At 64.0% G+C, this 18,856-nt stretch overlaps 51 pseudogenes; all 51 read right to left on the reverse strand.

Annotated features, from left to right (window-relative positions):
- Positions 1-246: 246 nt before the first annotated feature.
- On the reverse strand, positions 247-364 carry LOC140683473 (5S ribosomal RNA; annotated as a pseudogene).
- Positions 365-616: 252 nt separating this feature from the next.
- LOC140683474 (5S ribosomal RNA) lies at positions 617-734 on the reverse strand (annotated as a pseudogene).
- Positions 735-984: 250 nt separating this feature from the next.
- Positions 985-1,102, reverse strand: LOC140683475 (5S ribosomal RNA; annotated as a pseudogene).
- Positions 1,103-1,352: 250 nt separating this feature from the next.
- LOC140683476 (5S ribosomal RNA) lies at positions 1,353-1,470 on the reverse strand (annotated as a pseudogene).
- A 250-nt stretch (positions 1,471-1,720) lies between these two features.
- LOC140683477 (5S ribosomal RNA) lies at positions 1,721-1,838 on the reverse strand (annotated as a pseudogene).
- Positions 1,839-2,088: 250 nt separating this feature from the next.
- LOC140683478 (5S ribosomal RNA) lies at positions 2,089-2,206 on the reverse strand (annotated as a pseudogene).
- A 252-nt stretch (positions 2,207-2,458) lies between these two features.
- LOC140683479 (5S ribosomal RNA) lies at positions 2,459-2,576 on the reverse strand (annotated as a pseudogene).
- Positions 2,577-2,828: 252 nt separating this feature from the next.
- LOC140683480 (5S ribosomal RNA) lies at positions 2,829-2,946 on the reverse strand (annotated as a pseudogene).
- A 250-nt stretch (positions 2,947-3,196) lies between these two features.
- Positions 3,197-3,314, reverse strand: LOC140683482 (5S ribosomal RNA; annotated as a pseudogene).
- Positions 3,315-3,564: 250 nt separating this feature from the next.
- On the reverse strand, positions 3,565-3,682 carry LOC140683483 (5S ribosomal RNA; annotated as a pseudogene).
- Positions 3,683-3,932: 250 nt separating this feature from the next.
- On the reverse strand, positions 3,933-4,050 carry LOC140683484 (5S ribosomal RNA; annotated as a pseudogene).
- Positions 4,051-4,302: 252 nt separating this feature from the next.
- Positions 4,303-4,420, reverse strand: LOC140683485 (5S ribosomal RNA; annotated as a pseudogene).
- Positions 4,421-4,670: 250 nt separating this feature from the next.
- LOC140683486 (5S ribosomal RNA) lies at positions 4,671-4,788 on the reverse strand (annotated as a pseudogene).
- A 252-nt stretch (positions 4,789-5,040) lies between these two features.
- LOC140683487 (5S ribosomal RNA) lies at positions 5,041-5,158 on the reverse strand (annotated as a pseudogene).
- Positions 5,159-5,410: 252 nt separating this feature from the next.
- Positions 5,411-5,528, reverse strand: LOC140683488 (5S ribosomal RNA; annotated as a pseudogene).
- Positions 5,529-5,778: 250 nt separating this feature from the next.
- LOC140683489 (5S ribosomal RNA) lies at positions 5,779-5,896 on the reverse strand (annotated as a pseudogene).
- Positions 5,897-6,148: 252 nt separating this feature from the next.
- On the reverse strand, positions 6,149-6,266 carry LOC140683490 (5S ribosomal RNA; annotated as a pseudogene).
- A 250-nt stretch (positions 6,267-6,516) lies between these two features.
- On the reverse strand, positions 6,517-6,634 carry LOC140683491 (5S ribosomal RNA; annotated as a pseudogene).
- Positions 6,635-6,886: 252 nt separating this feature from the next.
- LOC140683493 (5S ribosomal RNA) lies at positions 6,887-7,004 on the reverse strand (annotated as a pseudogene).
- Positions 7,005-7,254: 250 nt separating this feature from the next.
- LOC140683494 (5S ribosomal RNA) lies at positions 7,255-7,372 on the reverse strand (annotated as a pseudogene).
- A 250-nt stretch (positions 7,373-7,622) lies between these two features.
- On the reverse strand, positions 7,623-7,740 carry LOC140683495 (5S ribosomal RNA; annotated as a pseudogene).
- Positions 7,741-7,992: 252 nt separating this feature from the next.
- On the reverse strand, positions 7,993-8,110 carry LOC140683496 (5S ribosomal RNA; annotated as a pseudogene).
- Positions 8,111-8,362: 252 nt separating this feature from the next.
- On the reverse strand, positions 8,363-8,480 carry LOC140683497 (5S ribosomal RNA; annotated as a pseudogene).
- Positions 8,481-8,730: 250 nt separating this feature from the next.
- Positions 8,731-8,848, reverse strand: LOC140682658 (5S ribosomal RNA; annotated as a pseudogene).
- Positions 8,849-9,098: 250 nt separating this feature from the next.
- LOC140682659 (5S ribosomal RNA) lies at positions 9,099-9,216 on the reverse strand (annotated as a pseudogene).
- A 252-nt stretch (positions 9,217-9,468) lies between these two features.
- LOC140682660 (5S ribosomal RNA) lies at positions 9,469-9,586 on the reverse strand (annotated as a pseudogene).
- Positions 9,587-9,838: 252 nt separating this feature from the next.
- LOC140682661 (5S ribosomal RNA) lies at positions 9,839-9,956 on the reverse strand (annotated as a pseudogene).
- A 250-nt stretch (positions 9,957-10,206) lies between these two features.
- Positions 10,207-10,324, reverse strand: LOC140682662 (5S ribosomal RNA; annotated as a pseudogene).
- A 250-nt stretch (positions 10,325-10,574) lies between these two features.
- On the reverse strand, positions 10,575-10,692 carry LOC140682664 (5S ribosomal RNA; annotated as a pseudogene).
- A 252-nt stretch (positions 10,693-10,944) lies between these two features.
- On the reverse strand, positions 10,945-11,062 carry LOC140682665 (5S ribosomal RNA; annotated as a pseudogene).
- A 252-nt stretch (positions 11,063-11,314) lies between these two features.
- LOC140682666 (5S ribosomal RNA) lies at positions 11,315-11,432 on the reverse strand (annotated as a pseudogene).
- A 252-nt stretch (positions 11,433-11,684) lies between these two features.
- LOC140683081 (5S ribosomal RNA) lies at positions 11,685-11,802 on the reverse strand (annotated as a pseudogene).
- A 252-nt stretch (positions 11,803-12,054) lies between these two features.
- On the reverse strand, positions 12,055-12,172 carry LOC140682667 (5S ribosomal RNA; annotated as a pseudogene).
- A 250-nt stretch (positions 12,173-12,422) lies between these two features.
- Positions 12,423-12,540, reverse strand: LOC140682668 (5S ribosomal RNA; annotated as a pseudogene).
- A 252-nt stretch (positions 12,541-12,792) lies between these two features.
- Positions 12,793-12,910, reverse strand: LOC140682669 (5S ribosomal RNA; annotated as a pseudogene).
- Positions 12,911-13,162: 252 nt separating this feature from the next.
- Positions 13,163-13,280, reverse strand: LOC140682670 (5S ribosomal RNA; annotated as a pseudogene).
- Positions 13,281-13,532: 252 nt separating this feature from the next.
- On the reverse strand, positions 13,533-13,650 carry LOC140682671 (5S ribosomal RNA; annotated as a pseudogene).
- A 250-nt stretch (positions 13,651-13,900) lies between these two features.
- Positions 13,901-14,018, reverse strand: LOC140682672 (5S ribosomal RNA; annotated as a pseudogene).
- A 250-nt stretch (positions 14,019-14,268) lies between these two features.
- LOC140682673 (5S ribosomal RNA) lies at positions 14,269-14,386 on the reverse strand (annotated as a pseudogene).
- A 252-nt stretch (positions 14,387-14,638) lies between these two features.
- On the reverse strand, positions 14,639-14,756 carry LOC140682675 (5S ribosomal RNA; annotated as a pseudogene).
- A 252-nt stretch (positions 14,757-15,008) lies between these two features.
- On the reverse strand, positions 15,009-15,126 carry LOC140682676 (5S ribosomal RNA; annotated as a pseudogene).
- A 250-nt stretch (positions 15,127-15,376) lies between these two features.
- Positions 15,377-15,494, reverse strand: LOC140682677 (5S ribosomal RNA; annotated as a pseudogene).
- Positions 15,495-15,746: 252 nt separating this feature from the next.
- LOC140682678 (5S ribosomal RNA) lies at positions 15,747-15,864 on the reverse strand (annotated as a pseudogene).
- Positions 15,865-16,116: 252 nt separating this feature from the next.
- On the reverse strand, positions 16,117-16,234 carry LOC140682679 (5S ribosomal RNA; annotated as a pseudogene).
- A 250-nt stretch (positions 16,235-16,484) lies between these two features.
- On the reverse strand, positions 16,485-16,602 carry LOC140683331 (5S ribosomal RNA; annotated as a pseudogene).
- Positions 16,603-16,854: 252 nt separating this feature from the next.
- Positions 16,855-16,972, reverse strand: LOC140682680 (5S ribosomal RNA; annotated as a pseudogene).
- A 250-nt stretch (positions 16,973-17,222) lies between these two features.
- LOC140682681 (5S ribosomal RNA) lies at positions 17,223-17,340 on the reverse strand (annotated as a pseudogene).
- A 250-nt stretch (positions 17,341-17,590) lies between these two features.
- Positions 17,591-17,708, reverse strand: LOC140682682 (5S ribosomal RNA; annotated as a pseudogene).
- Positions 17,709-17,960: 252 nt separating this feature from the next.
- LOC140682683 (5S ribosomal RNA) lies at positions 17,961-18,078 on the reverse strand (annotated as a pseudogene).
- Positions 18,079-18,328: 250 nt separating this feature from the next.
- Positions 18,329-18,446, reverse strand: LOC140682684 (5S ribosomal RNA; annotated as a pseudogene).
- Positions 18,447-18,696: 250 nt separating this feature from the next.
- On the reverse strand, positions 18,697-18,814 carry LOC140682686 (5S ribosomal RNA; annotated as a pseudogene).
- Between the last annotated feature and the right edge of the window lie 42 nt (positions 18,815-18,856).

Consider the following 18,856-nt stretch of genomic DNA (forward strand, 5'->3'; position numbering starts at 1 on the left):
GGCGGCCCCTCGGCGGCGGCCTTCAACCCACCACACCACGCTCCGGGAAGAAGCTCAGAACCCCACAGGGGCTTGACAAGCCCAACAGGGCCACCCCTGCCCACAAGGGGATCTAGAGACAGACCCCAGCCCAGTGCACACACACACAAGGGATAGAAAAAAAGCAAGGCCTACCTGCCTCTTCCCTCCTGCCCCCCACCTCGACTGCCCAAGGAAAAGCACGCGCCCCCCTCAGGAGGAAAAAGTAGCCTACAGCACCCGGTATTCCCAGGCGGTCTCCCATCCAAGTACTAACCGGGCCCGACCCTGCTTAGCTTCCGAGATCAGGCGAGACCGGCCGCTCTCAGGGCGGCAGGCCGTAGGCACCCGGCGGCCCCTCGGCGGCGGCCTTCAACCCACCACACCACGCTCCGGGAAGAAGCTCAGAACCCCACAGGGGCTTGACAAGCCCAACAGGGCCACCCCTGCCCACAAGGGGATCTAGAGACAGACCCCAGCCCAGTGCACACACACACACAAGGGATAGAAAAAAAGCAAGGCCTACCTGCCTCTTCCCTCCTGCCCCCCACCTCGACTGCCCAAGGAAAAGCACGCGCCCCCCTCAGGAGGAAAAAGTAGCCTACAGCACCCGGTATTCCCAGGCGGTCTCCCATCCAAGTACTAACCGGGCCCGACCCTGCTTAGCTTCCGAGATCAGGCGAGACCGGCCGCTCTCAGGGCGGCAGGCCGTAGGCACCCGGCGGCCCCTCGGCGGCGGCCTTCAACCCACCACACCACGCTCCGGGAAGAAGCTCAGAACCCCACAGGGGCTTGACAAGCCCAACAGGGCCACCCCTGCCCACAAGGGGATCTAGAGACAGACCCCAGCCCAGTGCACACACACACAAGGGATAGAAAAAAAGCAAGGCCTACCTGCCTCTTCCCTCCTGCCCCCCACCTCGACTGCCCAAGGAAAAGCACGCGCCCCCCTCAGGAGGAAAAAGTAGCCTACAGCACCCGGTATTCCCAGGCGGTCTCCCATCCAAGTACTAACCGGGCCCGACCCTGCTTAGCTTCCGAGATCAGGCGAGACCGGCCGCTCTCAGGGCGGCAGGCCGTAGGCACCCGGCGGCCCCTCGGCGGCGGCCTTCAACCCACCACACCACGCTCCGGGAAGAAGCTCAGAACCCCACAGGGGCTTGACAAGCCCAACAGGGCCACCCCTGCCCACAAGGGGATCTAGAGACAGACCCCAGCCCAGTGCACACACACACAAGGGATAGAAAAAAAGCAAGGCCTACCTGCCTCTTCCCTCCTGCCCCCCACCTCGACTGCCCAAGGAAAAGCACGCGCCCCCCTCAGGAGGAAAAAGTAGCCTACAGCACCCGGTATTCCCAGGCGGTCTCCCATCCAAGTACTAACCGGGCCCGACCCTGCTTAGCTTCCGAGATCAGGCGAGACCGGCCGCTCTCAGGGCGGCAGGCCGTAGGCACCCGGTGGCCCCTCGGCGGCGGCCTTCAACCCACCACACCACGCTCCGGGAAGAAGCTGAGAACCCCACAGGGGCTTGACAAGCCCAACAGGGCCACCCCTGCCCACAAGGGGATCTAGAGACAGACCCCAGCCCAGTGCACACACACACAAGGGATAGAAAAAAAGCAAGGCCTACCTGCCTCTTCCCTCCTGCCCCCCACCTCGACTGCCCAAGGAAAAGCACGCGCCCCCCTCAGGAGGAAAAAGTAGCCTACAGCACCCGGTATTCCCAGGCGGTCTCCCATCCAAGTACTAACCGGGCCCGACCCTGCTTAGCTTCCGAGATCAGGCGAGACCGGCCGCTCTCAGGGCGGCAGGCCGTAGGCACCCGGCGGCCCCTCGGCGGCGGCCTTCAACCCACCACACCACGCTCCGGGAAGAAGCTCAGAACCCCACAGGGGCTTGACAAGCCCAACAGGGCCACCCCTGCCCACAAGGGGATCTAGAGACAGACCCCAGCCCAGTGCACACACACACAAGGGATAGAAAAAAAGCAAGGCCTACCTGCCTCTTCCCTCCTGCCCCCCACCTCGACTGCCCAAGGAAAAGCACGCGCCCCCCTCAGGAGGAAAAAGTAGCCTACAGCACCCGGTATTCCCAGGCGGTCTCCCATCCAAGTACTAACCGGGCCCGACCCTGCTTAGCTTCCGAGATCAGGCGAGACCGGCCGCTCTCAGGGCGGCAGGCCGTAGGCACCCGGCGGCCCCTCGGCGGCGGCCTTCAACCCACCACACCACGCTCCGGGAAGAAGCTCAGAACCCCACAGGGGCTTGACAAGCCCAACAGGGCCACCCCTGCCCACAAGGGGATCTAGAGACAGACCCCAGCCCAGTGCACACACACACACAAGGGATAGAAAAAAAGCAAGGCCTACCTGCCTCTTCCCTCCTGCCCCCCACCTCGACTGCCCAAGGAAAAGCACGCGCCCCCCTCAGGAGGAAAAAGTAGCCTACAGCACCCGGTATTCCCAGGCGGTCTCCCATCCAAGTACTAACCGGGCCCGACCCTGCTTAGCTTCCGAGATCAGGCGAGACCGGCCGCTCTCAGGGCGGCAGGCCGTAGGCAGCCGGCGGCCCCTCGGCGGCGGCCTTCAACCCACCACACCACGCTCCGGGAAGAAGCTCAGAACCCCACAGGGGCTTGACAAGCCCAACAGGGCCACCCCTGCCCACAAGGGGATCTAGAGACAGACCCCAGCCCAGTGCACACACACACACAAGGGATAGAAAAAAAGCAAGGCCTACCTGCCTCTTCCCTCCTGCCCCCCACCTCGACTGCCCAAGGAAAAGCACGCGCCCCCCTCAGGAGGAAAAAGTAGCCTACAGCACCCGGTATTCCCAGGCGGTCTCCCATCCAAGTACTAACCGGGCCCGACCCTGCTTAGCTTCCGAGATCAGGCGAGACCGGCCGCTCTCAGGGCGGCAGGCCGTAGGCACCTGCCGGCCCCTCGGCGGCGGCCTTCAACCCACCACACCACGCTCCGGGAAGAAGCTGAGAACCCCACAGGGGCTTGACAAGCCCAACAGGGCCACCCCTGCCCACAAGGGGATCTAGAGACAGACCCCAGCCCAGTGCACACACACACAAGGAATAGAAAAAAAGCAAGGCCTACCTGCCTCTTCCCTCCTGCCCCCCACCTCGACTGCCCAAGGAAAAGCACGCGCCCCCCTCAGGAGGAAAAAGTAGCCTACAGCACCCGGTATTCCCAGGCGGTCTCCCATCCAAGTACTAACCGGGCCCGACCCTGCTTAGCTTCCGAGATCAGGCGAGACCGGCCGCTCTCAGGGCGGCAGGCCGTAGGCACCCGGCGGCCCCTCGGCGGCGGCCTTCAACCCACCACACCACGCTCCGGGAAGAAGCTCAGAACCCCACAGGGGCTTGACAAGCCCAACAGGGCCACCCCTGCCCACAAGGGGATCTAGAGACAGACCCCAGCCCAGTGCACACACACACAAGGGATAGAAAAAAAGCAAGGCCTACCTGCCTCTTCCCTCCTGCCCCCCACCTCGACTGCCCAAGGAAAAGCACGCGCCCCCCTCAGGAGGAAAAAGTAGCCTACAGCACCCGGTATTCCCAGGCGGTCTCCCATCCAAGTACTAACCGGGCCCGACCCTGCTTAGCTTCCGAGATCAGGCGAGACCGGCCGCTCTCAGGGCGGCAGGCCGTAGGCACCCGGCGGCCCCTCGGCGGCGGCCTTCAACCCACCACACCACGCTCCGGGAAGAAGCTCAGAACCCCACAGGGGCTTGACAAGCCCAACAGGGCCACCCCTGCCCACAAGGGGATCTAGAGACAGACCCCAGCCCAGTGCACACACACACAAGGGATAGAAAAAAAGCAAGGCCTACCTGCCTCTTCCCTCCTGCCCCCCACCTCGACTGCCCAAGGAAAAGCACGCGCCCCCCTCAGGAGGAAAAAGTAGCCTACAGCACCCGGTATTCCCAGGCGGTCTCCCATCCAAGTACTAACCGGGCCCGACCCTGCTTAGCTTCCGAGATCAGGCGAGACCGGCCGCTCTCAGGGCGGCAGGCCGTAGGCACCCGGCGGCCCCTCGGCGGCGGCCTTCAACCCACCACACCACGCTCCGGGAAGAAGCTCAGAACCCCACAGGGGCTTGACAAGCCCAACAGGGCCACCCCTGCCCACAAGGGGATCTAGAGACAGACCCCAGCCCAGTGCACACACACACACAAGGGATAGAAAAAAAGCAAGGCCTACCTGCCTCTTCCCTCCTGCCCCCCACCTCGACTGCCCAAGGAAAAGCACGCGCCCCCCTCAGGAGGAAAAAGTAGCCTACAGCACCCGGTATTCCCAGGCGGTCTCCCATCCAAGTACTAACCGGGCCCGACCCTGCTTAGCTTCCGAGATCAGGCGAGACCGGCCGCTCTCAGGGCGGCAGGCCGTAGGCACCCGGCGGCCCCTCGGCGGCGGCCTTCAACCCACCACACCACGCTCCGGGAAGAAGCTCAGAACCCCACAGGGGCTTGACAAGCCCAACAGGGCCACCCCTGCCCACAAGGGGATCTAGAGACAGACCCCAGCCCAGTGCACACACACACAAGGGATAGAAAAAAAGCAAGGCCTACCTGCCTCTTCCCTCCTGCCCCCCACCTCGACTGCCCAAGGAAAAGCACGCGCCCCCCTCAGGAGGAAAAAGTAGCCTACAGCACCCGGTATTCCCAGGCGGTCTCCCATCCAAGTACTAACCGGGCCCGACCCTGCTTAGCTTCCGAGATCAGGCGAGACCGGCCGCTCTCAGGGCGGCAGGCCGTAGGCACCCGGCGGCCCCTCGGCGGCGGCCTTCAACCCACCACACCACGCTCCGGGAAGAAGCTCAGAACCCCACAGGGGCTTGACAAGCCCAACAGGGCCACCCCTGCCCACAAGGGGATCTAGAGACAGACCCCAGCCCAGTGCACACACACACACAAGGGATAGAAAAAAAGCAAGGCCTACCTGCCTCTTCCCTCCTGCCCCCCACCTCGACTGCCCAAGGAAAAGCACGCGCCCCCCTCAGGAGGAAAAAGTAGCCTACAGCACCCGGTATTCCCAGGCGGTCTCCCATCCAAGTACTAACCGGGCCCGACCCTGCTTAGCTTCCGAGATCAGGCGAGACCGGCCGCTCTCAGGGCGGCAGGCCGTAGGCAGCCGGCGGCCCCTCGGCGGCGGCCTTCAACCCACCACACCACGCTCCGGGAAGAAGCTCAGAACCCCACAGGGGCTTGACAAGCCCAACAGGGCCACCCCTGCCCACAAGGGGATCTAGAGACAGACCCCAGCCCAGTGCACACACACACACAAGGGATAGAAAAAAAGCAAGGCCTACCTGCCTCTTCCCTCCTGCCCCCCACCTCGACTGCCCAAGGAAAAGCACGCGCCCCCCTCAGGAGGAAAAAGTAGCCTACAGCACCCGGTATTCCCAGGCGGTCTCCCATCCAAGTACTAACCGGGCCCGACCCTGCTTAGCTTCCGAGATCAGGCGAGACCGGCCGCTCTCAGGGCGGCAGGCCGTAGGCACCCGGCGGCCCCTCGGCGGCGGCCTTCAACCCACCACACCACGCTCCGGGAAGAAGCTCAGAACCCCACAGGGGCTTGACAAGCCCAACAGGGCCACCCCTGCCCACAAGGGGATCTAGAGACAGACCCCAGCCCAGTGCACACACACACAAGGGATAGAAAAAAAGCAAGGCCTACCTGCCTCTTCCCTCCTGCCCCCCACCTCGACTGCCCAAGGAAAAGCACGCGCCCCCCTCAGGAGGAAAAAGTAGCCTACAGCACCCGGTATTCCCAGGCGGTCTCCCATCCAAGTACTAACCGGGCCCGACCCTGCTTAGCTTCCGAGATCAGGCGAGACCGGCCGCTCTCAGGGCGGCAGGCCGTAGGCACCCGGCGGCCCCTCGGCGGCGGCCTTCAACCCACCACACCACGCTCCGGGAAGAAGCTCAGAACCCCACAGGGGCTTGACAAGCCCAACAGGGCCACCCCTGCCCACAAGGGGATCTAGAGACAGACCCCAGCCCAGTGCACACACACACACAAGGGATAGAAAAAAAGCAAGGCCTACCTGCCTCTTCCCTCCTGCCCCCCACCTCGACTGCCCAAGGAAAAGCACGCGCCCCCCTCAGGAGGAAAAAGTAGCCTACAGCACCCGGTATTCCCAGGCGGTCTCCCATCCAAGTACTAACCGGGCCCGACCCTGCTTAGCTTCCGAGATCAGGCGAGACCGGCCGCTCTCAGGGCGGCAGGCCGTAGGCACCCGGCGGCCCCTCGGCGGCGGCCTTCAACCCACCACACCACGCTCCGGGAAGAAGCTCAGAACCCCACAGGGGCTTGACAAGCCCAACAGGGCCACCCCTGCCCACAAGGGGATCTAGAGACAGACCCCAGCCCAGTGCACACACACACAAGGGATAGAAAAAAAGCAAGGCCTACCTGCCTCTTCCCTCCTGCCCCCCACCTCGACTGCCCAAGGAAAAGCACGCGCCCCCCTCAGGAGGAAAAAGTAGCCTACAGCACCCGGTATTCCCAGGCGGTCTCCCATCCAAGTACTAACCGGGCCCGACCCTGCTTAGCTTCCGAGATCAGGCGAGACCGGCCGCTCTCAGGGCGGCAGGCCGTAGGCACCCGGCGGCCCCTCGGCGGCGGCCTTCAACCTACCACACCACGCTCCGGGAAGAAGCTCAGAACCCCACAGGGGCTTGACAAGCCCAACAGGGCCACCCCTGCCCACAAGGGGATCTAGAGACAGACCCCAGCCCAGTGCACACACACACACAAGGGATAGAAAAAAAGCAAGGCCTACCTGCCTCTTCCCTCCTGCCCTCCACCTCGACTGCCCAAGGAAAAGCACGCGCCCCCCTCAGGAGGAAAAAGTAGCCTACAGCACCCGGTATTCCCAGGCGGTCTCCCATCCAAGTACTAACCGGGCCCGACCCTGCTTAGCTTCCGAGATCAGGCGAGACCGGCCGCTCTCAGGGCGGCAGGCCGTAGGCACCCGGCGGCCCCTCGGCGGCGGCCTTCAACCCACCACACCACGCTCCGGGAAGAAGCTCAGAACCCCACAGGGGCTTGACAAGCCCAACAGGGCCACCCCTGCCCACAAGGGGATCTAGAGACAGACCCCAGCCCAGTGCACACACACACAAGGGATAGAAAAAAAGCAAGGCCTACCTGCCTCTTCCCTCCTGCCCCCCACCTCGACTGCCCAAGGAAAAGCACGCGCCCCCCTCAGGAGGAAAAAGTAGCCTACAGCACCCGGTATTCCCAGGCGGTCTCCCATCCAAGTACTAACCGGGCCCGACCCTGCTTAGCTTCCGAGATCAGGCGAGACCGGCCGCTCTCAGGGCGGCAGGCCGTAGGCACCCGGCGGCCCCTCGGCGGCGGCCTTCAACCCACCACACCACGCTCCGGGAAGAAGCTCAGAACCCCACAGGGGCTTGACAAGCCCAACAGGGCCACCCCTGCCCACAAGGGGATCTAGAGACAGACCCCAGCCCAGTGCACACACACACAAGGGATAGAAAAAAAGCAAGGCCTACCTGCCTCTTCCCTCCTGCCCCCCACCTCGACTGCCCAAGGAAAAGCACGCGCCCCCCTCAGGAGGAAAAAGTAGCCTACAGCACCCGGTATTCCCAGGCGGTCTCCCATCCAAGTACTAACCGGGCCCGACCCTGCTTAGCTTCCGAGATCAGGCGAGACCGGCCGCTCTCAGGGCGGCAGGCCGTAGGCACCCGGCGGCCCCTCGGCGGCGGCCTTCAACCCACCACACCACGCTCCGGGAAGAAGCTCAGAACCCCACAGGGGCTTGACAAGCCCAACAGGGCCACCCCTGCCCACAAGGGGATCTAGAGACAGACCCCAGCCCAGTGCACACACACACACAAGGGATAGAAAAAAAGCAAGGCCTACCTGCCTCTTCCCTCCTGCCCCCCACCTCGACTGCCCAAGGAAAAGCACGCGCCCCCCTCAGGAGGAAAAAGTAGCCTACAGCACCCGGTATTCCCAGGCGGTCTCCCATCCAAGTACTAACCGGGCCCGACCCTGCTTAGCTTCCGAGATCAGGCGAGACCGGCCGCTCTCAGGGCGGCAGGCCGTAGGCACCCGGCGGCCCCTCGGCGGCGGCCTTCAACCCACCACACCACGCTCCGGGAAGAAGCTCAGAACCCCACAGGGGCTTGACAAGCCCAACAGGGCCACCCCTGCCCACAAGGGGATCTAGAGACAGACCCCAGCCCAGTGCACACACACACACAAGGGATAGAAAAAAAGCAAGGCCTACCTGCCTCTTCCCTCCTGCCCTCCACCTCGACTGCCCAAGGAAAAGCACGCGCCCCCCTCAGGAGGAAAAAGTAGCCTACAGCACCCGGTATTCCCAGGCGGTCTCCCATCCAAGTACTAACCGGGCCCGACCCTGCTTAGCTTCCGAGATCAGGCGAGACCGGCCGCTCTCAGGGCGGCAGGCCGTAGGCACCCGGCGGCCCCTCGGCGGCGGCCTTCAACCCACCACACCACGCTCCGGGAAGAAGCTCAGAACCCCACAGGGGCTTGACAAGCCCAACAGGGCCACCCCTGCCCACAAGGGGATCTAGAGACAGACCCCAGCCCAGTGCACACACACACAAGGGATAGAAAAAAAGCAAGGCCTACCTGCCTCTTCCCTCCTGCCCCCCACCTCGACTGCCCAAGGAAAAGCACGCGCCCCCCTCAGGAGGAAAAAGTAGCCTACAGCACCCGGTATTCCCAGGCGGTCTCCCATCCAAGTACTAACCGGGCCCGACCCTGCTTAGCTTCCGAGATCAGGCGAGACCGGCCGCTCTCAGGGCGGCAGGCCGTAGGCACCCGGCGGCCCCTCGGCGGCGGCCTTCAACCCACCACACCACGCTCCGGGAAGAAGCTCAGAACCCCACAGGGGCTTGACAAGCCCAACAGGGCCACCCCTGCCCACAAGGGGATCTAGAGACAGACCCCAGCCCAGTGCACACACACACAAGGGATAGAAAAAAAGCAAGGCCTACCTGCCTCTTCCCTCCTGCCCCCCACCTCGACTGCCCAAGGAAAAGCACGCGCCCCCCTCAGGAGGAAAAAGTAGCCTACAGCACCCGGTATTCCCAGGCGGTCTCCCATCCAAGTACTAACCGGGCCCGACCCTGCTTAGCTTCCGAGATCAGGCGAGACCGGCCGCTCTCAGGGCGGCAGGCCGTAGGCACCCGGCGGCCCCTCGGCGGCGGCCTTCAACCCACCACACCACGCTCCGGGAAGAAGCTCAGAACCCCACAGGGGCTTGACAAGCCCAACAGGGCCACCCCTGCCCACAAGGGGATCTAGAGACAGACCCCAGCCCAGTGCACACACACACACAAGGGATAGAAAAAAAGCAAGGCCTACCTGCCTCTTCCCTCCTGCCCCCCACCTCGACTGCCCAAGGAAAAGCACGCGCCCCCCTCAGGAGGAAAAAGTAGCCTACAGCACCCGGTATTCCCAGGCGGTCTCCCATCCAAGTACTAACCGGGCCCGACCCTGCTTAGCTTCCGAGATCAGGCGAGACCGGCCGCTCTCAGGGCGGCAGGCCGTAGGCACCCGGCGGCCCCTCGGCGGCGGCCTTCAACCCACCACACCACGCTCCGGGAAGAAGCTCAGAACCCCACAGGGGCTTGACAAGCCCAACAGGGCCACCCCTGCCCACAAGGGGATCTAGAGACAGACCCCAGCCCAGTGCACACACACACACAAGGGATAGAAAAAAAGCAAGGCCTACCTGCCTCTTCCCTCCTGCCCCCCACCTCGACTGCCCAAGGAAAAGCACGCGCCCCCCTCAGGAGGAAAAAGTAGCCTACAGCACCCGGTATTCCCAGGCGGTCTCCCATCCAAGTACTAACCGGGCCCGACCCTGCTTAGCTTCCGAGATCAGGCGAGACCGGCCGCTCTCAGGGCGGCAGGCCGTAGGCACCCGGCGGCCCCTCGGCGGCGGCCTTCAACCCACCACACCACGCTCCGGGAAGAAGCTCAGAACCCCACAGGGGCTTGACAAGCCCAACAGGGCCACCCCTGCCCACAAGGGGATCTAGAGACAGACCCCAGCCCAGTGCACACACACACAAGGGATAGAAAAAAAGCAAGGCCTACCTGCCTCTTCCCTCCTGCCCCCCACCTCGACTGCCCAAGGAAAAGCACGCGCCCCCCTCAGGAGGAAAAAGTAGCCTACAGCACCCGGTATTCCCAGGCGGTCTCCCATCCAAGTACTAACCGGGCCCGACCCTGCTTAGCTTCCGAGATCAGGCGAGACCGGCCGCTCTCAGGGCGGCAGGCCGTAGGCACCCGGCGGCCCCTCGGCGGCGGCCTTCAACCCACCACACCACGCTCCGGGAAGAAGCTCAGAACCCCACAGGGGCTTGACAAGCCCAACAGGGCCACCCCTGCCCACAAGGGGATCTAGAGACAGACCCCAGCCCAGTGCACACACACACAAGGGATAGAAAAAAAGCAAGGCCTACCTGCCTCTTCCCTCCTGCCCCCCACCTCGACTGCCCAAGGAAAAGCACGCGCCCCCCTCAGGAGGAAAAAGTAGCCTACAGCACCCGGTATTCCCAGGCGGTCTCCCATCCAAGTACTAACCGGGCCCGACCCTGCTTAGCTTCCGAGATCAGGCGAGACCGGCCGCTCTCAGGGCGGCAGGCCGTAGGCACCCGGCGGCCCCTCGGCGGCGGCCTTCAACCTACCACACCACGCTCCGGGAAGAAGCTCAGAACCCCACAGGGGCTTGACAAGCCCAACAGGGCCACCCCTGCCCACAAGGGGATCTAGAGACAGACCCCAGCCCAGTGCACACACACACACAAGGGATAGAAAAAAAGCAAGGCCTACCTGCCTCTTCCCTCCTGCCCTCCACCTCGACTGCCCAAGGAAAAGCACGCGCCCCCCTCAGGAGGAAAAAGTAGCCTACAGCACCCGGTATTCCCAGGCGGTCTCCCATCCAAGTACTAACCGGGCCCGACCCTGCTTAGCTTCCGAGATCAGGCGAGACCGGCCGCTCTCAGGGCGGCAGGCCGTAGGCACCCGGCGGCCCCTCGGCGGCGGCCTTCAACCCACCACACCACGCTCCGGGAAGAAGCTCAGAACCCCACAGGGGCTTGACAAGCCCAACAGGGCCACCCCTGCCCACAAGGGGATCTAGAGACAGACCCCAGCCCAGTGCACACACACACACAAGGGATAGAAAAAAAGCAAGGCCTACCTGCCTCTTCCCTCCTGCCCCCCACCTCGACTGCCCAAGGAAAAGCACGCGCCCCCCTCAGGAGGAAAAAGTAGCCTACAGCACCCGGTATTCCCAGGCGGTCTCCCATCCAAGTACTAACCGGGCCCGACCCTGCTTAGCTTCCGAGATCAGGCGAGACCGGCCGCTCTCAGGGCGGCAGGCCGTAGGCACCCGGCGGCCCCTCGGCGGCGGCCTTCAACCCACCACACCACGCTCCGGGAAGAAGCTCAGAACCCCACAGGGGCTTGACAAGCCCAACAGGGCCACCCCTGCCCACAAGGGGATCTAGAGACAGACCCCAGCCCAGTGCACACACACACACAAGGGATAGAAAAAAAGCAAGGCCTACCTGCCTCTTCCCTCCTGCCCCCCACCTCGACTGCCCAAGGAAAAGCACGCGCCCCCCTCAGGAGGAAAAAGTAGCCTACAGCACCCGGTATTCCCAGGCGGTCTCCCATCCAAGTACTAACCGGGCCCGACCCTGCTTAGCTTCCGAGATCAGGCGAGACTGGCCGCTCTCAGGGCGGCAGGCCGTAGGCACCCGGCGGCCCCTCGGCGGCGGCCTTCAACCCACCACACCACGCTCCGGGAAGAAGCTCAGAACCCCACAGGGGCTTGACAAGCCCAACAGGGCCACCCCTGCCCACAAGGGGATCTAGAGACAGACCCCAGCCCAGTGCACACACACACACAAGGGATAGAAAAAAAGCAAGGCCTACCTGCCTCTTCCCTCCTGCCCCCCACCTCGACTGCCCAAGGAAAAGCACGCGCCCCCCTCAGGAGGAAAAAGTAGCCTACAGCACCCGGTATTCCCAGGCGGTCTCCCATCCAAGTACTAACCGGGCCCGACCCTGCTTAGCTTCCGAGATCAGGCGAGACCGGCCGCTCTCAGGGCGGCAGGCCGTAGGCACCCGGCGGCCCCTCGGCGGCGGCCTTCAACCCACCACACCACGCTCCGGGAAGAAGCTCAGAACCCCACAGGGGCTTGACAAGCCCAACAGGGCCACCCCTGCCCACAAGGGGATCTAGAGACAGACCCCAGCCCAGTGCACACACACACAAGGGATAGAAAAAAAGCAAGGCCTACCTGCCTCTTCCCTCCTGCCCCCCACCTCGACTGCCCAAGGAAAAGCACGCGCCCCCCTCAGGAGGAAAAAGTAGCCTACAGCACCCGGTATTCCCAGGCGGTCTCCCATCCAAGTACTAACCGGGCCCGACCCTGCTTAGCTTCCGAGATCAGGCGAGACCGGCCGCTCTCAGGGCGGCAGGCCGTAGGCACCCGGCGGCCCCTCGGCGGCGGCCTTCAACCCACCACACCACGCTCCGGGAAGAAGCTCAGAACCCCACAGGGGCTTGACAAGCCCAACAGGGCCACCCCTGCCCACAAGGGGATCTAGAGACAGACCCCAGCCCAGTGCACACACACACACAAGGGATAGAAAAAAAGCAAGGCCTACCTGCCTCTTCCCTCCTGCCCCCCACCTCGACTGCCCAAGGAAAAGCACGCGCCCCCCTCAGGAGGAAAAAGTAGCCTACAGCACCCGGTATTCCCAGGCGGTCTCCCATCCAAGTACTAACCGGGCCCGACCCTGCTTAGCTTCCGAGATCAGGCGAGACCGGCCGCTCTCAGGGCGGCAGGCCGTAGGCACCCGGCGGCCCCTCGGCGGCGGCCTTCAACCCACCACACCACGCTCCGGGAAGAAGCTCAGAACCCCACAGGGGCTTGACAAGCCCAACAGGGCCACCCCTGCCCACAAGGGGATCTAGAGACAGACCCCAGCCCAGTGCACACACACACACAAGGGATAGAAAAAAAGCAAGGCCTACCTGCCTCTTCCCTCCTGCCCCCCACCTCGACTGCCCAAGGAAAAGCACGCGCCCCCCTCAGGAGGAAAAAGTAGCCTACAGCACCCGGTATTCCCAGGCGGTCTCCCATCCAAGTACTAACCGGGCCCGACCCTGCTTAGCTTCCGAGATCAGGCGAGACCGGCCGCTCTCAGGGCGGCAGGCCGTAGGCACCCGGCGGCCCCTCGGCGGCGGCCTTCAACCCACCACACCACGCTCCGGGAAGAAGCTCAGAACCCCACAGGGGCTTGACAAGCCCAACAGGGCCACCCCTGCCCACAAGGGGATCTAGAGACAGACCCCAGCCCAGTGCACACACACACACAAGGGATAGAAAAAAAGCAAGGCCTACCTGCCTCTTCCCTCCTGCCCCCCACCTCGACTGCCCAAGGAAAAGCACGCGCCCCCCTCAGGAGGAAAAAGTAGCCTACAGCACCCGGTATTCCCAGGCGGTCTCCCATCCAAGTACTAACCGGGCCCGACCCTGCTTAGCTTCCGAGATCAGGCGAGACCGGCCGCTCTCAGGGCGGCAGGCCGTAGGCACCCGGCGGCCCCTCGGCGGCGGCCTTCAACCCACCACACCACGCTCCGGGAAGAAGCTCAGAACCCCACAGGGGCTTGACAAGCCCAACAGGGCCACCCCTGCCCACAAGGGGATCTAGAGACAGACCCCAGCCCAGTGCACACACACACAAGGGATAGAAAAAAAGCAAGGCCTACCTGCCTCTTCCCTCCTGCCCCCCACCTCGACTGCCCAAGGAAAAGCACGCGCCCCCCTCAGGAGGAAAAAGTAGCCTACAGCACCCGGTATTCCCAGGCGGTCTCCCATCCAAGTACTAACCGGGCCCGACCCTGCTTAGCTTCCGAGATCAGGCGAGACCGGCCGCTCTCAGGGCGGCAGGCCGTAGGCACCCGGCGGCCCCTCGGCGGCGGCCTTCAACCCACCACACCACGCTCCGGGAAGAAGCTCAGAACCCCACAGGGGCTTGACAAGCCCAACAGGGCCACCCCTGCCCACAAGGGGATCTAGAGACAGACCCCAGCCCAGTGCACACACACACAAGGGATAGAAAAAAAGCAAGGCCTACCTGCCTCTTCCCTCCTGCCCCCCACCTCGACTGCCCAAGGAAAAGCACGCGCCCCCCTCAGGAGGAAAAAGTAGCCTACAGCACCCGGTATTCCCAGGCGGTCTCCCATCCAAGTACTAACCGGGCCCGACCCTGCTTAGCTTCCGAGATCAGGCGAGACCGGCCGCTCTCAGGGCGGCAGGCCGTAGGCACCCGGCGGCCCCTCGGCGGCGGCCTTCAACCCACCACACCACGCTCCGGGAAGAAGCTCAGAACCCCACAGGGGCTTGACAAGCCCAACAGGGCCACCCCTGCCCACAAGGGGATCTAGAGACAGACCCCAGCCCAGTGCACACACACACACAAGGGATAGAAAAAAAGCAAGGCCTACCTGCCTCTTCCCTCCTGCCCCCCACCTCGACTGCCCAAGGAAAAGCACGCGCCCCCCTCAGGAGGAAAAAGTAGCCTACAGCACCCGGTATTCCCAGGCGGTCTCCCATCCAAGTACTAACCGGGCCCGACCCTGCTTAGCTTCCGAGATCAGGCGAGACCGGCCGCTCTCAGGGCGGCAGGCCGTAGGCACCCGGCAGCCCCTCGGCGGCGGCCTTCAACCCACCACACCACGCTCCGGGAAGAAGCTCAGAACCCCACAGGGGCTTGACAAGCCCAACAGGGCCACCCCTGCCCACAAGGGGATCTAGAGACAGACCCCAGCCCAGTGCACACACACACACAAGGGATAGAAAAAAAGCAAGGCCTACCTGCCTCTTCCCTCCTGCCCCCCACCTCGACTGCCCAAGGAAAAGCACGCGCCCCCCTCAGGAGGAAAAAGTAGCCTACAGCACCCGGTATTCCCAGGCGGTCTCCCATCCAAGTACTAACCGGGCCCGACCCTGCTTAGCTTCCGAGATCAGGCGAGACCGGCCGCTCTCAGGGCGGCAGGCCGTAGGCACCCGGCGGCCCCTCGGCGGCGGCCTTCAACCCACCACACCACGCTCCGGGAAGAAGCTCAGAACCCCACAGGGGCTTGACAAGCCCAACAGGGCCACCCCTGCCCACAAGGGGATCTAGAGACAGACCCCAGCCCAGTGCACACACACACAAGGGATAGAAAAAAAGCAAGGCCTACCTGCCTCTTCCCTCCTGCCCCCCACCTCGACTGCCCAAGGAAAAGCACGCGCCCCCCTCAGGAGGAAAAAGTAGCCTACAGCACCCGGTATTCCCAGGCGGTCTCCCATCCAAGTACTAACCGGGCCCGACCCTGCTTAGCTTCCGAGATCAGGCGAGACCGGCCGCTCTCAGGGCGGCAGGCCGTAGGCACCCGGCGGCCCCTCGGCGGCGGCCTTCAACCCACCACACCACGCTCCGGGAAGAAGCTCAGAACCCCACAGGGGCTTGACAAGCCCAACAGGGCCACCCCTGCCCACAAGGGGATCTAGAGACAGACCCCAGCCCAGTGCACACACACACACAAGGGATAGAAAAAAAGCAAGGCCTACCTGCCTCTTCCCTCCTGCCCCCCACCTCGACTGCCCAAGGAAAAGCACGCGCCCCCCTCAGGAGGAAAAAGTAGCCTACAGCACCCGGTATTCCCAGGCGGTCTCCCATCCAAGTACTAACCGGGCCCGACCCTGCTTAGCTTCCGAGATCAGGCGAGACCGGCCGCTCTCAGGGCGGCAGGCCGTAGGCACCCGGCGGCCCCTCGGCGGCGGCCTTCAACCCACCACACCACGCTCCGGGAAGAAGCTCAGAACCCCACAGGGGCTTGACAAGCCCAACAGGGCCACCCCTGCCCACAAGGGGATCTAGAGACAGACCCCAGCCCAGTGCACACACACACACAAGGGATAGAAAAAAAGCAAGGCCTACCTGCCTCTTCCCTCCTGCCCCCCACCTCGACTGCCCAAGGAAAAGCACGCGCCCCCCTCAGGAGGAAAAAGTAGCCTACAGCACCCGGTATTCCCAGGCGGTCTCCCATCCAAGTACTAACCGGGCCCGACCCTGCTTAGCTTCCGAGATCAGGCGAGACCGGCCGCTCTCAGGGCGGCAGGCCGTAGGCACCCGGCGGCCCCTCGGCGGCGGCCTTCAACCCACCACACCACGCTCCGGGAAGAAGCTCAGAACCCCACAGGGGCTTGACAAGCCCAACAGGGCCACCCCTGCCCACAAGGGGATCTAGAGACAGACCCCAGCCCAGTGCACACACACACAAGGAATAGAAAAAAAGCAAGGCCTACCTGCCTCTTCCCTCCTGCCCCCCACCTCGACTGCCCAAGGAAAAGCACGCGCCCCCCTCAGGAGGAAAAAGTAGCCTACAGCACCCGGTATTCCCAGGCGGTCTCCCATCCAAGTACTAACCGGGCCCGACCCTGCTTAGCTTCCGAGATCAGGCGAGATCGGCCGCTCTCAGGGCGGCAGGCCGTAGGCACCCGGCGGCCCCTCGGCGGCGGCCTTCAACCCACCACACCACGCTCCGGGAAGAAGCTCAGAACCCCACAGGGGCTTGACAAGCCCAACAGGGCCACCCCTGCCCACAAGGGGATCTAGAGACAGACCCCAGCCCAGTGCACACACACACACAAGGGATAGAAAAAAAGCAAGGCCTACCTGCCTCTTCCCTCCTGCCCCCCACCTCGACTGCCCAAGGAAAAGCACGCGCCCCCCTCAGGAGGAAAAAGTAGCCTACAGCACCCGGTATTCCCAGGCGGTCTCCCATCCAAGTACTAACCGGGCCCGACCCTGCTTAGCTTCCGAGATCAGGCGAGACCGGCCGCTCTCAGGGCGGCAGGCCGTAGGCACCCGGCGGCCCCTCGGCGGCGGCCTTCAACCCACCACACCACGCTCCGGGAAGAAGCTCAGAACCCCACAGGGGCTTGACAAGCCCAACAGGGCCACCCCTGCCCACAAGGGGATCTAGAGACAGACCCCAGCCCAGTGCACACACACACAAGGGATAGAAAAAAAGCAAGGCCTACCTGCCTCTTCCCTCCTGCCCCCCACCTCGACTGCCCAAGGAAAAGCACGCGCCCCCCTCAGGAGGAAAAAGTAGCCTACAGCACCCGGTATTCCCAGGCGGTCTCCCATCCAAGTACTAACCGGGCCCGACCCTGCTTAGCTTCCGAGATCAGGCGAGACCGGCCGCTCTCAGGGCGGCAGGCCGTAGGCACCCGGCGGCCCCTCGGCGGCGGCCTTCAACCCACCACACCACGCTCCAGGAAGAAGCTCAGAACCCCACAGGGGCTTGACAAGCCCAACAGGGCCACCCCTGCCCACAAGGGGATCTAGAGACAGACCCCAGCCCAGTGCACACACACACAAGGGATAGAAAAAAAGCAAGGCCTACCTGCCTCTTCCCTCCTGCCCCCCACCTCGACTGCCCAAGGAAAAGCACGCGCCCCCCTCAGGAGGAAAAAGTAGCCTACAGCACCCGGTATTCCCAGGCGGTCTCCCATCCAAGTACTAACCGGGCCCGACCCTGCTTAGCTTCCGAGATCAGGCGAGACCGGCCGCTCTCAGGGCGGCAGGCCGTAGGCACCCGGCGGCCCCTCGGCGGCGGCCTTCAACCCACCACACCACGCTCCGGGAAGAAGCTCAGAACCCCACAGGGGCTTGACAAGCCCAACAGGGCCACCCCTGCCCACAAGGGGATCTAGAGACAGACCCCAGCCCAGTGCACACACACACACAAGGGATAGAAAAAAAGCAAGGCCTACCTGCCTCTTCCCTCCTGCCCCCCACCTCGACTGCCCAAGGAAAAGCACGCGCCCCCCTCAGGAGGAAAAAGTAGCCTACAGCACCCGGTATTCCCAGGCGGTCTCCCATCCAAGTACTAACCGGGCCCGACCCTGCTTAGCTTCCGAGATCAGGCGAGACCGGCCGCTCTCAGGGCGGCAGGCCGTAGGCACCCGGCGGCCCCTCGGCGGCGGCCTTAAACCCACCACACCACGCTCCGGGAAGAAGCTCAGAACCCCACAGGGGCTTGACAAGCCCAACAGGGCCACCCCTGCCCACAAGGGGATCTAGAGACAGACCCCAGCCCAGTGCACACACACACAAGGGATAGAAAAAAAACAAGGCCTACCTGCCTCTTCCCTCCTGCCCCCCACCTCGACTGCCCAAGGAAAAGCACGCGCCCCCCTCAGGAGGAAAAAGTAGCCTACAGCACCCGGTATTCCCAGGCGGTCTCCCATCCAAGTACTAACCGGGCCCGACCCTGCTTAGCTTCCGAGATCAGGCGAGACCGGCCGCTCTCAGGGCGGCAGGCCGTAGGCACCCGGCGGCCCCTCGGCGGCGGCCTTCAACCCACCACACCACGCTCCGGGAAGAAGCTCAGAACCCCACAGGGGCTTGACAAGCCCAACAGGGCCACCCCTGCCCACAAGGGGATCTAGAGACAGACCCCAGCCCAGTGCACACACACACAAGGGATAGAAAAAAAGCAAGGCCTACCTGCCTCTTCCCTCCTGCCCCCCACCTCGACTGCCCAAGGAAAAGCACGCGCCCCCCTCAGGAGGAAAAAGTAGCCTACAGCACCCGGTATTCCCAGGCGGTCTCCCATCCAAGTACTAACCGGGCCCGACCCTGCTTAGCTTCCGAGATCAGGCGAGACCGGCCGCTCTCAGGGCGGCAGGCCGTAGGCACCCGGCGGCCCCTCGGCGGCGGCCTTCAACCCACCACACCA

Source organism: Taeniopygia guttata, chromosome 2, assembly GCF_048771995.1.
Source record: "Taeniopygia guttata chromosome 2, bTaeGut7.mat, whole genome shotgun sequence".
NCBI classification, from domain to species: Eukaryota; Metazoa; Chordata; class Aves; order Passeriformes; family Estrildidae; genus Taeniopygia; species Taeniopygia guttata.